This window comes from Polypterus senegalus, chromosome 8 (assembly GCF_016835505.1).
Source record: "Polypterus senegalus isolate Bchr_013 chromosome 8, ASM1683550v1, whole genome shotgun sequence".
NCBI lineage: Eukaryota > Metazoa > Chordata > Cladistia > Polypteriformes > Polypteridae > Polypterus > Polypterus senegalus.
The window spans coordinates 180,255,024-180,270,273 of record NC_053161.1 but is presented as its reverse complement, the minus strand read 5'-3'; the positions used below and the strand labels follow the sequence as shown (position 1 = coordinate 180,270,273).

Below are 15,250 nucleotides of genomic sequence, written 5' to 3'. Positions count from 1 at the left end.
TTTTATCTGTATTTAAAGACAAGTAGTTCTCATTCATCCACTTCTTTTAATTCACTAACACAACTAATTAAAGACAACATCGGAGAAACTTCATTTGATTTAAATGAAAGGTATAACTGGGTGTCATCTGCATACAAGTGAAAATTAACATTATGTTTCCTAATGAGAGATCCCAGTGGAAGCATGTAAAGTGAAAACAGTAAAGGTCCCAGTACTGAGCCCTGCGGACACCATATTGAACTTCTGTGTATAATGGTGGAGTCCTGTCAGCACATTTCTGTACATATTGAAATCGATTTGATAAATAAGAACTAAACCAAGTGAGCACAGTGCCTGTAACCCATCCTCCATTTCTAGCCTGTGCAGTAAAATAGAATGGTCAATGGTGTCAAATGCTGCATTTAAGTCCAACAACATAATTACAGTGGAGTTTCCTTTATCAGAGGATATCAGAATGTCATTTACAACCCGTTAGTGCCATTTCTGTACTATGATCAGAGCGGAAACCAGACTGGAATTTCTCAAATAAATTGTAATACGTAAGGTGTGACTGAAGCTGACTGGCTACTACTTTTCTAGTATTTTAGAGAGAAATGGTAAATTTGAAATAGGCCTATAATTATTTAGTATGTGTGGGTCTAGGTCTGACTTTTTAAGTAATGGTTTAATGACTGACACTTTTAGTGCATCAGGTACTGTGCCATGCAATAATGAACTATTGATAATGTTTAGAATAGGCTGCAAGAACATCCATTGCACTTTTTACTAGTTTTGTTGGCACTGGATCTAGGGAACAAGTAGTGGGCTTCATTTTAGAAATTAAAGTTAAGACTTCCTGCTCAGTTATAGGATTATAATTGCCAAAGTGCTGAATGCAATGTGAGGCAGGGTCTGCTAAGCTAGTATTTGGTTTGTACTGTGATGCTGAGATCTGGGATCTTATATTTTTAATTTTCTCATTGAAGAAGTTCATAAAGTCTGTACTGCTAATATCTGTTGGTATTTTGCACTGTTGATCTACATTTCCATTTGTTAATTTAGCCACTGTTCTAAACAGTACCAGAGGATTTTTATTATTGCTATCTATTAATGTAGAATAGTATTCTGAGCGAGCTTTAAAGAGGGCTTTTTTATATTTATTAACACTCTCTGTCCATGCAATTTGAAAGACATGTAGCTTTGTTGTTCTCCATCTGTGCTCCAGTTTTGACACTCTAATTTAAGAGCTCGAGTGTTTTCATTAAACCAGGGAGAGTTTCTATGTGCTTTGATCACTTTTGTTTTAAGGAGAGCCACTGTGTCCAGAGCATCTCTCAAGGTCACATTATAATGTGATGTTAGCTGATCTAAATTGTTTTCCACGTTTACATTTGATGTTAACTGATCTAAATGGTTTTCTACAATTACACTCGACTTACTCAAAGTATCTATAAATTTTGAAGCAGAATTACAATGTAGATGTTTCACTTTCTTTGTTTTAATCTTTGAGTGTGTTGGCAAGGGCAGAACTAAATCAAATGTAATTAAGTAGTGATCGGAAATAACTTCATTTAATGGAGTAATATTAAAATTTTGAATTTCAACTTTGTAAGTTGTAATTAAATCTAATGTGTGGTTATGATTATGAGTTGGACCTTTGACAATCTGACAAAATCCTACTGAATTTAACAAATAAGTAAAACATTTGCTAAAAGTGTCAGTTTCCACATCAGTGTGTACATTAAAATCCCCCATCAGTGCTACGTGATCATAATTTATAGCTAAATCAGATAGAAGGTTGCTAAATTCAGTCATGAATAATGAATATGCCCTTGGTTGGCTGTAGACTAGCACTATACAGTGGACCCTTGACTCACAAACTCAATTCGTTCACGAGGGCTGGTTGTAACTCAAGTTGGTTGTAAGTCAAGACTATTTTTCCCATAAGAAATAATGGAAATACCCATAATGCGCTCCGAACCTCCCACAGCAACACTTACTTAGCCTTTTAATAATAAAAAAAGGGTTGTATAATGTGCATAATTTACAAAAACACCAATAATTTTTCTAATGTACTAACTAAAAAGTGCCTAGCCTACCAGAAACAACAATTTCATACTGTACTCACCATTTAATTTGACATCTTTGGGCTGCAGGAAGGGAGGAGGAGGAGGAGAATGAAAAGGAAGGTGGTTATTGTTTAGAAGGAGCCTCCTTATGCAAATCTTTTCTTTATAAAATTGTCAAGATGGTGGATTTCGACATGCTGTACATATGAGAGTGGTGTTCGTGTGACCGATCTCACTAATATTTCCGCACAGTTTCCTTCTTCTTTTCGATTGTGATCGCTGTTTCTCAAGTTAATAATGACAGTAGTCGAGCACAACACAGCTTTGAACTGAGTGAACTGCTGTAATAATACACTCCAAAGCAAACCGTTTACTAAGCCAGGTTTCATTGAGAAGACACACATCAGATATTGTACTAAATATAATATCATTTACTAAAACAGCTTTACTGCCAAGAGAGCGAATGTTCAATAAGCAGCATTTAAAACTGCATGGTTCTTTCTGAACTGGTGATATATTTTTTGTTTTAATTTGAAGTAAATTTCTATTACAGATGCCCCTGGTGGAGGGTCTGGTTTTATCCCGTGGTCTAATTATACACCTTAGTTTTTGTTTATCAATTAATTTAAGGTTTGTGTTAAGACTAAATTTACTGGATGCCCCACGACAGGGATTTTGGGTAACAGCTTCAGGATAATAACAGGTGGGATAAACAACAGCCTATGATTTAAGATCACATGACTGCGGCCTGGATGGTGCTCTAATCAGTCAACCAGGCAGTTTTGCTGCCATATTTTGGGATAACACATAAGATCCCCTCCAGTTAGGATGAAGACCATCTCTTTTAAAAAATCTGGGCCTTTCCCAAAAATCATCCCAATTGTTCACAAACGCTATGCTTTTATTTGCACACCAGGTTTCTAGCCAGCAGTGAAGGGAATGCAATTTGCTAAAAATCACATCCCCTCTATATAATCTTGGTAAGGGACCAGATACAATTAAATTCCGACATTTTCTTTTAGCTTTGGTGCATAGAGAGATGAAGTTCCTCTTTAATACCTCAGATTGTTGTAAATAAATATCGTTAGTGCCGACATGCAGCAATAAGGTGGATACTTCATCGTCGGTGACACGGTCCAATGTGGCCTCTATGCCAGAAATCTTGGCCCCTGCGAGGTACTTAACGTTATCTGCTGGTTTAACATAGTTTGGAATTCTAACATTCCGCACTATGGAATCGCCAATTATGAGCACTTTCTTATTCTCAGTTTCCACAGGCGCGCTGCGGAGTGCTGAGAATCTGTTCTGGGTCCGAATTGGTGACCTGGGTGCCAGGGGACTCAATTTTGGCTTCTTAGACCCCGTCTTACTGTTACCCACTCGCCCTGTGGCTGAATTGGTGCTGCTGACTTTGGCCACGCACTGACTACAGTGGGACCTGGAGGGACTGAAGCCGAATCAGAAGTAGCCGAATTGTCTAAACAAACCGAGTCAATCCAATTTTCGGTTTGCCTAATTGCTGTCAGATTCCTAACGTGGTCCTCCAATTTGCGTATTTTCCCAACCAACTCTAAATTAACTAAACACTTTTGGTAGGTGAAGCTGTCTACACTATCGGCCGAAAAACCTGAACTGTAAATGCTGCAGGATACACAACATATAAACGTGCCCTCAACAGGCAGAGAGCAGATAGAACTTACGTTTAGTGTTGATATCCTCGTCTCCATTTTTTGTTGTAACTTCGGTGCTTCGGCGCTTTCCGTGTTCAGCTGAATCACTGAGAGACCATCGGCTTTATAAGTTTCCACCACCCGCTGAGTGATCAAATTTAATTTCTCACTGCTGTTTTTTTCTCCTGGTCTGCTGCCGGCTTTACTTCAGTTGAACTTGCTCAGGTGTTTGTGAAGAAATATTTTTCAATAAAACACAAAAAAAAATTAAAAGTAAATGCTGGGAAGGCAGATGTTATTAATTGCCATAAAGGAGGGGATAAGAGAATCTGAGCCGCAGACAGATGAAATTTTGAGCTCAAACAAATAAACTAAGTCACATATCTGGCCTTGGTGTTTAACACAAGAGGTGGTTGTCAAACAGCCATCATGGAACTGATGCAGGATTGAGAAATGGAAGAAAGTAGGAGGAGGTACAAATGCTCAAAGACTGTCAAGAAAATGTAACTGTAAGTTTTATAAGACAGGAGTCCAAACAGTGCTGATGTATGAGGATGCAATCTGGGCCATCAAGAAGAAGTAGGAGCTTTTCATCAGGCCAAAAAGAAAAGAGAAAGAAAAATAAATAAGGATGTCATCAAAATGTCAAGGGTATAGGAATGGGAAGTAGGGTGGCATGGTGTGGACACCCCAATTATAAATGCATGTTAGTGGATGAAAAGACATGTGAAGGATGCTTAGGTCGAGAGATTTTGTAACAAGAGATTTGAAAGTGTTGGTCTGAAGGCAGAGGATGTTGGTCAGGATTCAGTGGGGAGCAGGAACTACATGACTGACTGTTAACACCTGAGCAATGGTTTCAAATAAAACAAGAAAACAGTAGCGCGTACTTCCATTATGTAGCTGTGATTAAAATGAGGACAATACAGTTAGAAAGACGACCTGAGTGGAGATGCTGGGCAATTTTACCTGAAAATAAATCATTGAAGTCGGGGACTGCAAAGTAGGATGAAGTTTCATGAATTGGTCATCTTTTATAGGTGTGTTTTTATCACATGCTCACAAACAGTGCAAGAAGTAAATGCTTGCTGTGAATCTGAGGCTCCATCCATGTAACTGTTTCTACTAAAGCACTGATGACTGAGGAATTCTGAAGTCCCCCATAAGTGTGGCACAGATAGACAAGATGCCGTGTTTTGAAGTTCTGTTCTGAGTCCAAAGTGAGCACCATGTGGTTGTAGCCCACCTCACTATTTAGTCAATCTGGTGTTCATTGTGCTCACTCACTGAAGGGCCTGATAGTCCATTTTGTTCATTTCAGAATTCTGATAAGTCAGACCCCATGTGTCTTTGATATGTGATAATTCTTTACATTTATATAGTGCTTTTCTTACTACTCAAAGCATTCTCCATGCATGGAGGACGCGGGAAGCGAACCTGGGTCTTCTAACTGTGAGGCAGCAGCAATACCACTTCGCCACCATGCCGCTGATAAGTGACAATATATGTGACAATGAAGCCCTTCCTTAACACATCTTCATTGTGTTTTCTGTGTGACAAATGGATAGCATTGTCACAAATTCCTGAAGTGTCCCATAATTATTACAGTACCTAAGAAGTCCCTGCTTGTAACTTGAGATCCAGCCGTGTGTTTCCTGTAAATCCTGTTTTTCTGGTCTTATTTGAGTGCAGTTATCACAGATCACGGCTGTTACAGGCCCTGCACCAATTCATCGCTCATTGTACTTCAAGTCAGGCAGTTTCTAGTCGTTATTGGTCTTGTTTTGTCTTTTCACAAATACCCGTAGACTTCCATCCAACATGCTCTATGGTCTAAAGTCAATATCGGTCTTGTTTCTTTTTTACTTCAAGTCATTTGTTAGCTTACCATTTTAGTTTTAAGAAATCGCACCAGTTCATTAGTTTCAAAACGAGTTCTAGTTCTTTGCAAGTGATGTGTAGGGAGCCCCCATTCTGAGAGGGACACAGACAGATTTCATTAGCAGGCATTAAATAAGATGGCATTGATGTAAAGGCCACAAACTGTGCCTGACTCAGGACCAGACAAACTCTCTGACCGTTCTTTTGTACTAACATGAAACCTGAAGCAGTTTTAGTTAAAAATAACTTATATAGGACAAGTAATTGTTCTTAAAATAAAAAAATCATTTAAATAATAAAACAAGAGGTTGGTAATGAAAATCTTGGTGGCTCAGAGGCTAAGGGTCTGCACTGGCATCTGGAAGGTTGCTGGTTCAAATCTCAATATTGCCAGAAGGAATCCTACTCTGTTGGACCCTTGAGCAAGACCCTTAACCTGAACATCAATACAGGGGTGCTGTGCATTGGCTGACCCTGCACTATGACCTCAAAAGGTCATATGAAAAGACAATTTCCCCTGGGGGATTAATACAAGGTACCAAATGGGTCAGCACCTGTGTAGATGGAGATTCTGGTGAGGTGCTCTGCTCTTTCTCGCCCACTCAGGTCTGCCAGTGAACAGCGTCTGGTGATGCCACCTCTTTATGGCATCAAGTCTCAATCCAGACTCTTGCTGCACTTTCCTACTTTCTACTGTATGTAGTTCCTAGTTGGTAGAACGAGGTGCAAATCTTCATCGGTCCTGCTGAATCCCTCAATGTATTTAAGAAGCAATTGAAGTCCTACCTGTGCTGCGAATATCTGTTTAATGGATTGGGTAAAAAACCCAACTATGCTCTGTCATCTTTTTTTTATTTGATGATTAACTTGTAGTTTAAGTTTAACTTTATTGATTATAATCGATGATTGTAAATGTATGAGTTATTACATCTTTTCACTTGTGGCAATGAGAAATCAAGAAAAATGTCACCTTTTATAGGCTAACTAAAAAGATTACAGTATGCAGGCTTTTGAGGCAACTCGGCCCCTTTTTCAGGTGAGATGTAATAGAGAGACTGGAGTTCCTTGTGTTTATATACACAGTAGGACAAGAAACAACATTGGAAAACCTTAAGTGAGAAATTTTAAATGTAAAAAATGAATAGACCTCTTCAGGCTAAGATTCATTAAGCAAGACAATGTATGGTCAAGATCTTGGGATAAGATAACTGTCCAGCAAAGTCTTTTGAAGTTTCTGATGAGTTTTTTAATACAGTGTAGATCTGTAGTCAGGTTGTCTGTCAGTCAGAGAGATGCAAACAATCCTCATATCTGGTTATAAAACTCTTGTCTCTGTTTAAACCATGTTGTGATGTGTTACATTTTAGCATGGGTTTAACGTCCCATTCTTTTCTTTCTTGCTATGTTCTGAATTTGCCCATAAGCTGTGAATTTAAAGTCCCTGTCACAGTGTCCATGGCTGTTGAAGTGGGCTGCTACAGGACCCTCACTATTGCCATGCTTGATGTGTCACATGTGTAAATTCATTCTCTGGCGGAGTGTCTGTCAAGTTTCTCCCACATAGAGTGCAGTGTCAGGAAATTTCATACGGAGAATTAGGTGGACCACATTAGGTGATCTGCAGGAAAATGATCCCTTTATGCGATGTTCTAGTCAGCAGTGTGGCAATCATCTTTTGTTCCCTGTCCTACTGCACTTGCTGTTCAAGCAGACTCGAGGCTAATGTTACTCGATTATGTTTACCTCTGTTGTAAATCGTTTTGGATAAAAGTATTTGCCAAGCCAATAAATGTTAATGTCAATGTAAATATCAAAATAAATAAATATATAATTAGATAAATAAGCTGTTGAACTGGCAAAGCTTTCCTGTAGTCCTGGCATTGATGTTATGGACACTTCCATATTTGAAGGTGTGGAGCTGCAGATGCATCTTGTCTGAGCTTTAAGGCAAATAACAGAAAAACAAGCAGAAGAAGTGACTCTTTAGTGTTATTACTGCAGCAGTATCCCATAACATAGCAAGCAAATGTTTGACATCCACTGCACATAACAGAAAAACTGTCCCAAAGTACGATGTGAAGGAGAGCAGCTGAAAGTTTTACTAATTGGGATAACAAGCTAACCATTAAAAATTACAAAAGGCTGATTGTGGAGGAGATTTACATAAACATATTAGTCAAATACTGCAGTTATTCATAGTGTGCTACACCCAACCATTTCCTCCCCAAGTACAAAAAAGAAAATATATTACAAAAGAAAAAAGAATTACAAAAGAAGCTCTTATCATAACAGACTTGAAATCAAAGAGGATAGCTTGGTCAAAGGTAAAATAATTTCCTAAAGAATTGCAGCATCCATGATGTCAACAACAAATAGTTGTAATAATTTGGCAGTTCTTAAAATGTGTGTGGAAACACCCTTTCATTCTGTAAAATCTCTCAATGTTACTCCATTACTGCCAGTAGAACACTGACAGATGAGCACAATAGGACATCCTCAAACAGCACATATAATCGGTGTTCCAGATATGCCAGAAAATGACATCACCAGTGACATCCCCCATTTTTCTGGAGTGGTTGAGGTCATTTCCACAGTTTACCTCTTGCCTTAAGCTCTCTCTAGCTGCTTCTAAACTCCACATTATAGGTTTTCTCCACTCTTCAACCTCTGCTCCATTGTGCTCCTCTGTCAGCATTCTATGGGCTGTAATGGTGTGTAGGGTTGTTGTTTTCATGTTTAAATTTTAAATACTTTGAAATATTCAGTTCATATTTACTTAAGTCCTCCAGTCTGCACTCTGTTACTGTGAACATGAGGTGATATGCCACAAAGTTCACTCAGTGGGTCAGCCTGGCCCAAATTGACATGCCAGGTTTATTTCAGTCAGTTTCGGTTCTACCAAAGAGTTTTGGGGCAAGTTGTGCTTGGTAATCGAGGCTACAAAGTGTCCTCTCATAAGATGTTATCTAATGTTGCTGTATTGTTCCTCACATTTCATTTCATTTTCCACTGCTTATCCAAAGTCGGGATGCTGGAGTAACAGTCTTAGCAGTTATGCCCATAAGTCCCTTTCCTCAGTCACACATGAGAACTCATACTGTGCTACCTCAAGGCTTTCTTAGACCATCTGGGAGATATAATAATTTCAAGTGAGCCCTGGGTAATCCCAGGATCTTCTCCCAGATGGTCATTCCTGTTAAACCTCAACAGGGAGGCATCCAGGAGGTATCCATATCAGATGCCCAAACCATATTAATTGGATCCCCTCAATGCGGAGGGTCAGAGGCTGTACTCCGAACCTCTCCCAGATGTCTGCACTTCTCACTCTATCCTGAAGGGAGAGCCCAGCTACCCTGTGGAAAAGGTTCATTTCAGCTGCTTCTAATCTCATTCTTTCAGTTATTATCCAAAGCTCATGACCATAGGTGAGAGTAGGGACATAGATTGACTGGTAAATCGAGAGCTTTGCCTTGTGACTCAGCTTCTTCTTCTTCTTTTGTCAATTTAGCATATCTAATGTTTCTGCTTTCTGAGATCTACAATTGTTTAACACTAGAATTCCTGAAGCCCATTAAAAAAACACATAATCCCGGGCCACCTTAAATCACTTTGCATCTCTCCATCAGCATCTTTTGTTATGTAAATGTGTCGATCAGCACAAGCAGCCAGCAGCATTTTACAGTCCCTCCCTTTCAAAGATCAAATAGGACAGTGGGGAAAAGGATCTCTCACTCAACATCTCAGAAAAGGAATGGAAGAGAGCAATGCGGAGAATTCACTCGGGCTCCATAAGTGCAAGGGATACAATTATTCAACTTAAAATTATATATTGAGCACATCTTTCTTGTTTAAAATTGTCCAAAATGTTTTCAGTGCAAGATCCAACCTGTGAACGTTGCAATCAAATTCCAACATCATTGGGCCACATGTTCTGGATCTGTGCCAAATTAACTTCATTTTGTACCAAAATTTTTAAGTGCCTCTCAGACATCCTTGGTGTCACAATCCATCCTAACCCACTGACAGCTGTGTTTGGTGGGCTCACAGAGGGGCTTAAAGTGGAGAAGGACAAACAAACTGTAATTGCCTTTACTACTCTATTGGCACGTAGACTTATTTTGCTCAACTGGTAGAATCCTAACTCACCTCTGTTAAGTCCGTGGGTAGCTGATGTTATATACGATTTAAAGCTGGAAAAAATTAAATTCTCGCTTAGAGGATCTGTGTAGAACTCTTTTAAAACCTTGCAGGATCTGATCAGTAGCATTCTAGAATATTCTATAGTTCTAGAATTCTCTATTTTTACTCATTTATTAATTTATCTATTTAGTTATTTTTACTAGCTTAAAGTTTAACTCTGCTGGCCTAGCTCTCTTTCTCATAGGTGGTGTTCGATTTGTTTTGAGTCTTTTAAAACTTTACTTATTTGTATGGAATGTTATTTGTTATTAAAATCAATAAAATTCAAAATAAAGAAAAAAAAACTTGACTTTGTGGTGATTTAGTATCTTGCTCTAACTGCCCTGTCACTGAGTGAGTTTGCTTCTGCCACTCCATTTTACAGTGAATTATCTGCCTTGCAAGCTCAGGTCACCAATGGTAGCCATCTTCTCTTAATGCTATTGACACAGTTACATGTCTATATTTCTAATTACGAGATGAATTCAGTGTACAAGATGGTTATGTGTTCTGTGGTGCTTGCCTCATTGCTCCTTTCTCTCAGAGTCACATGTTGGTTGCATTCACTTGTCTATGTCACCAAAGATATGTGTAAAGTAGACAGTGCGTGTGTATCATCTCTACTGGTGGCCAGGTATAGACAACTTGGTTGAAGTTCATGTTAAAAACTCTCAACTGTGCCCATCTTCTCATAAGACAGCCAATTCCCTTTTCTGCACCTGTGCCATTTCCATCTGAATCCTGAGGAACACTGGTAATAGATGTTGGGGGTCCATTGGAAACGGCTGCCTGGAATTATAGTTATACACTAGCCCTGACTGATTATCATTGCAGGTGGCCAGAAGTTACCTTCACTGTTTCTATCTCCACTCAAAATGTCATACATTTCCTTATCTCAGTCTTACTAGATTCAGAAACATGCACACTCTCTTGTGGCAGACAACACCTGGCAATTCACATCTGCAGACTCTGCAGCATTTCTGAAAGCAAGTGATATAATATTCATCACATACACATCTCTGTATACCATCTGACTTCAAACAGGGCATTGAAAGTTTGTAATGTAATCTCAAAGGCTTCGTTCAATCTGTTATCTTACATACAAATCCCTGGAGACCTGCACTCTCACAGAATGTCTTCCAATTAACCATTCAACACCACATGCTATTACACCACATGTTTTCACCTTCATCATAGACAATTATAAATACATCTCAATGTCTTTCCTCCTCCTCTTCACTGCAAGGCCTCTGATCTTCCTTCAAGGGAAAAAAAAATCTTAACACTGATGTTTCCAAAAAGGGAACAAGGTGCATCACAGCCTGGAGTTCAAAAACATATTGGTTCTTGTAATTATCTGCCAACAGATGAGATGTAACTTCATTTTCCTACTTATCCAAGTCAAATGCACCTGTGGCAAAGAATGATAAAATTGACTTACCACTCAAACCTTCATTGCCACCTACACCTGAGGTTCCTTCCAAGATACAAGAGTACAATTTTGGATGTGGCAAGAGTCTTCAAGAATAAACAAGGTGAAAAGATTCACTAAGGTACACTAAGTCCAAGTGCAATGATCAAATTCAACCATGCAAAGCACTTACTATCAAAGCCAGCTCTTAGTATGGCTTGTAAGTCAATGGAGGATCAGGGCCAGGAGGCAAACCACAGAGCCCCTGGCCTCTTTGCTGAATCTGCTCAGAGCACAAGAAGATAAACTGAATCTGAAGTCATAGAGGCCGTGGCTGAAATTACCACCAGCAGCAGATCATAAATGGACACAATTGGATGAAAACGTACATATCATACTGGATAGCACCCAGAAAGGAGATGCTACCAAGAAAATGAATGCCATGGTACAATCATGTAGGAAGGCATGAAGACAGTGAAAGGCTGCATAAGCTAAGGACACTCAAGAAAAAGTGTCAAAAAGCAGATGATGCAGAAAAGGAAGCCCTGAGCTAGCTAAGCTCTAAGGAAGGGGAGGAGGACGTTTGGAACATTCAATAATACAGAAATGATCTGGAAAAAGCAGAGAGAGGAGTAGCGACAGAGGAAAGCCTTTTACAAGAACCCCTTTCAGTTCATAGACAAACTCCTGGAAAAGCTAACAAGTGGGAAACTGGTGAGCTGTAAGGAAGAAGTTGAAGGGAAGGTAGCATGGGGAACCTAGCAGGGAATGCCCACTTTGATTACCAATTTTAAACCACGCATTGACCACTTCCAAGAAATCTTAGTGCTAGATGTTAAACGGAAAATATTCCGGTTAATTATTGCCAAAAGATGAACAACAGCTGGGTCTTCACAGCACATTGTATTGAATCTCTATGAATGTCTCAGAAAATGAAACCATAGTTCTGCTTATAAAGTGAAGTTATTAATAAGATAAATATCAATTAATGAAAAGTTAATCTGATTTTATAATGCAGATTCTAACAGAGGTTGTTACTTCACCATTTATTGTGATTGACACTGAAAGTGAAGCATCTCTGTGTAGATGCAGCAGCTCTGTTTCCACCAAAGGTGTTAAGACTGTCATACAATGTGAGGACAACCTCCTGTGATTTCACCTCTACAGGCTCCCACATCCACTGGAGAACCATAAGGGGCTCCAGACTGATCAGGAGTGGTCATTGAGTTGACATGTCCCAAAAATGTTTTCTTGTTTTCTTACTCGAGGTTCACAACTGGAGTTCAGCTCCTGAGTCCCTTGTTAAGTTTCTGAAAGCTCAGATGTTTGTGGACCTTCACATGGAGATCATGTCCTTTAAGTGTTCAAATGAGTGACACACCTAAATCTGCCATCTAACTACTCAGCTCTTGTCATTATTTTAATTGTAACGTCCTCTCTGTTTTATTTCCACAGTCCTAGCCTGCTGAGAGCTCACCTGAACTTTGGTGAAAGGAGCCTTTAGAAGACACAAATGGTCATTTAAACCACAAAACCTAAAGATTAGTGAAGACGGCTTGTGTGAGAAGTTTGTGTCAAGGAGCTCCAGGAAAGGAAGATTTGAGAAAGACATTGCTGCTCTGTCTGGTGAGAAAAACTTGGAGACTTTCTCCTTGAATTTCAAAATCTTCATCCAGAACAATTTTAAAGCCACACAATTTATGCACAAAACCATATTCCTTGTGTGTGTTATTATTTTTTTTAACATATTATTTACTTTGTGAAGGTTCAGTGGGTGGACTGCTGACTTATATCACTGTGTGTGGGAATGTTGCTGTTTGTGCTTTAATCTTTGTGACTTCACATCTGATTGCCACTGAGCAATGCTTTTACAACTCCATAGTTGAATGTTGTTTAAATGTTCCATATGCGTTCTTAAAAGTAAGTTCATGTCATATTATTGTGCTCTTTATCATCACTCTTTTACTTTTCTGCTTTTGGTGCTTCTGCATAGCTCTTTAAAAGACACACATGAAGCCACACAGCTTTCAGATGAGAGTGACCCTTAAAAACACAGCCATTCACAAAGCAGGCCTCAGTGCGAGTGCAGTGTGACACCATCAGAGAGGGTCCGGGGGAGGGGGGTGGGTCTTGGGGGCTTTGTGCTGCCTCTTTCTACAGCTAATCCACATAAGAAGAGCACGGCATATCAAGCTGGATTCCTCAGACATTTTAAAGCACTCTCATTCAGTTTTCTTTTCAACTGTTCTGTTTTGTTTTGTGCTACCTGTGCATCTCTCTTTTCTATAAAATAAGGGGCGACTTTACTTAGTTTACAAATGAAGCAACTGAACTCACTACAAGAAATGCTGCACTGTAATGATCTTTAGGTTATTACCATTCATTTTGAAGATGTTTGTGCAGAACATTGTGCAAAAAATATGTAAATTGAATTGAAGTGTTTATCATAAAACTGCTAAGAGTAGGCTATAGTTACAGCCATAGTTAGATGGGAAAAAAAACACACCTGCTATGAGTGTGGTGGGCTGACTAGTACTATTTCAACAGCACGTCGTAGATGCATATGTTAAAACACAGGGCACGCATCTCAACTATCTCAGATTACATCAACAAGATCTGCACATGGAACAATACAAAGGACTTTCAAACATGCTGAAAATAACGTACGTGTAGTCAAAATAATCATATTACCATCTACGTTTCCAGGAAGTCCAAGATACATGCAACAAAACTATCGGCATGCCATGGCCATAGTACGTAAATTCAGAAAGCCTGATTTATTTGTCACTTTCACGTGTAATCACATGTACTTGGCTGGAAATTCTACATGCACTGTCGGATACCCAAAGACCAGAGTACTTCTTCATTTCTGAATTCCTTTCTCACATTTTTCCGTTCCTATTCTTAAACCGTCGTATGCTACGGCGGGCGTCGGTTAGTATATATATATTAGTCCAAAATATCTGTGTGCATGTGTGAAAAAGGTTTGTGGACCACCGAGGTAATCCTGTATACTTGAAACAGTTGTCAGAAAGCTACATGTATAGTATGGAAATCAGTTATAGATGCTGCATACCAGTGTTGAAGCAGAGAACTGGAGGGACTTATGTGGATGAACCTTCAGAAAGACACTGTGCACAGCTAGAGTGGTGATGGAGGATACTCCAGTCCAGACAGCTAGTGGGTTATGGTCCGATATAAGCACAAGGCGAGTGCTCAAAACTGTCTACCATTGTCAACAGAATTATCAATGTCTGGTAGTTCAGAGAACATTGTAGAGTAAGATGTCATCTCTGATACCGGACACCCTCAGCAGGACTGAAGACCCAGTGGGTGTCCTCTAACTGAACTACCAGAGAGAAGAGAAGACTAATAACTGACAGACAAGTAGCAACCTGTTCAGCTCTGTCACCATCCCAACACTGAAGCAGGAGACCACCCTGAGCAGATGGGTAAGCTCCTGGCCAAACTAGGAGTGAATCCAATTGTCATTGTCACAAAAATGTTCAGTGGGTCTTGTGTGTACTTCAAAATAAGTAATAAAAGGTTAACAGAAGGTGAACTGTTTGGTTTGGAGGAAATGTTCAGAGTAGGAATAGTTGAAAAGACCCACCGGTTCACCCCATACACTACAGAAGGCAGTTGCCAAAGGTCCAAGGGGGTTGGGTTAACAAAGTCATTGATGGTCATGGTGAGGATGACTGTAGGACAAACTAGGATGTTATTCACTTTTAAAGGATAATTTCAATATTTTTCAAGTCAATGTTATTTCTTCACAGTCATTGTATATCTTAGTTTGCTGCATGAAATTGCACTCTAAACTAAAGCATATTTAATAAACCTTAATAAATATGTAGCCTGTTCTTGCCTTTTATAATGGAGGTGAAGAGTACTGGTGTCCTAATGTGAAAAAAAGCCCTAAAACTTACTGAATATGTCCACTTTGAAGTGGCAAAGGCTTCAGTTTAAACAAACGTGCCTTTTCCATTTCTGAAGAATGATCATCACAACCCCCCACTATAGCCCTTTGGGGATGCCTTGACAGTATGGAGTACCAGACC

The 15,250-nt window shown here is 39.3% G+C and overlaps 1 protein-coding gene across 8 annotated transcripts in view; it reads left to right on the top strand.

Moving 5' to 3' along the window:
• The window catches only part of LOC120533554 (ribonuclease inhibitor-like), a 48,749-nt gene that overhangs the window by 9,336 nt on the left and 24,163 nt on the right, over positions 1-15,250 (top strand). For all 8 annotated transcript variants that reach the window (XR_005634533.1, XM_039760495.1, XM_039760493.1 and 5 more), the window contains exon 2: positions 12,645-12,815. The gene's annotated coding sequence lies outside the window, so the exon portion shown is untranslated. The remainder of the gene's footprint in view (positions 1-12,644; positions 12,816-15,250) is intronic.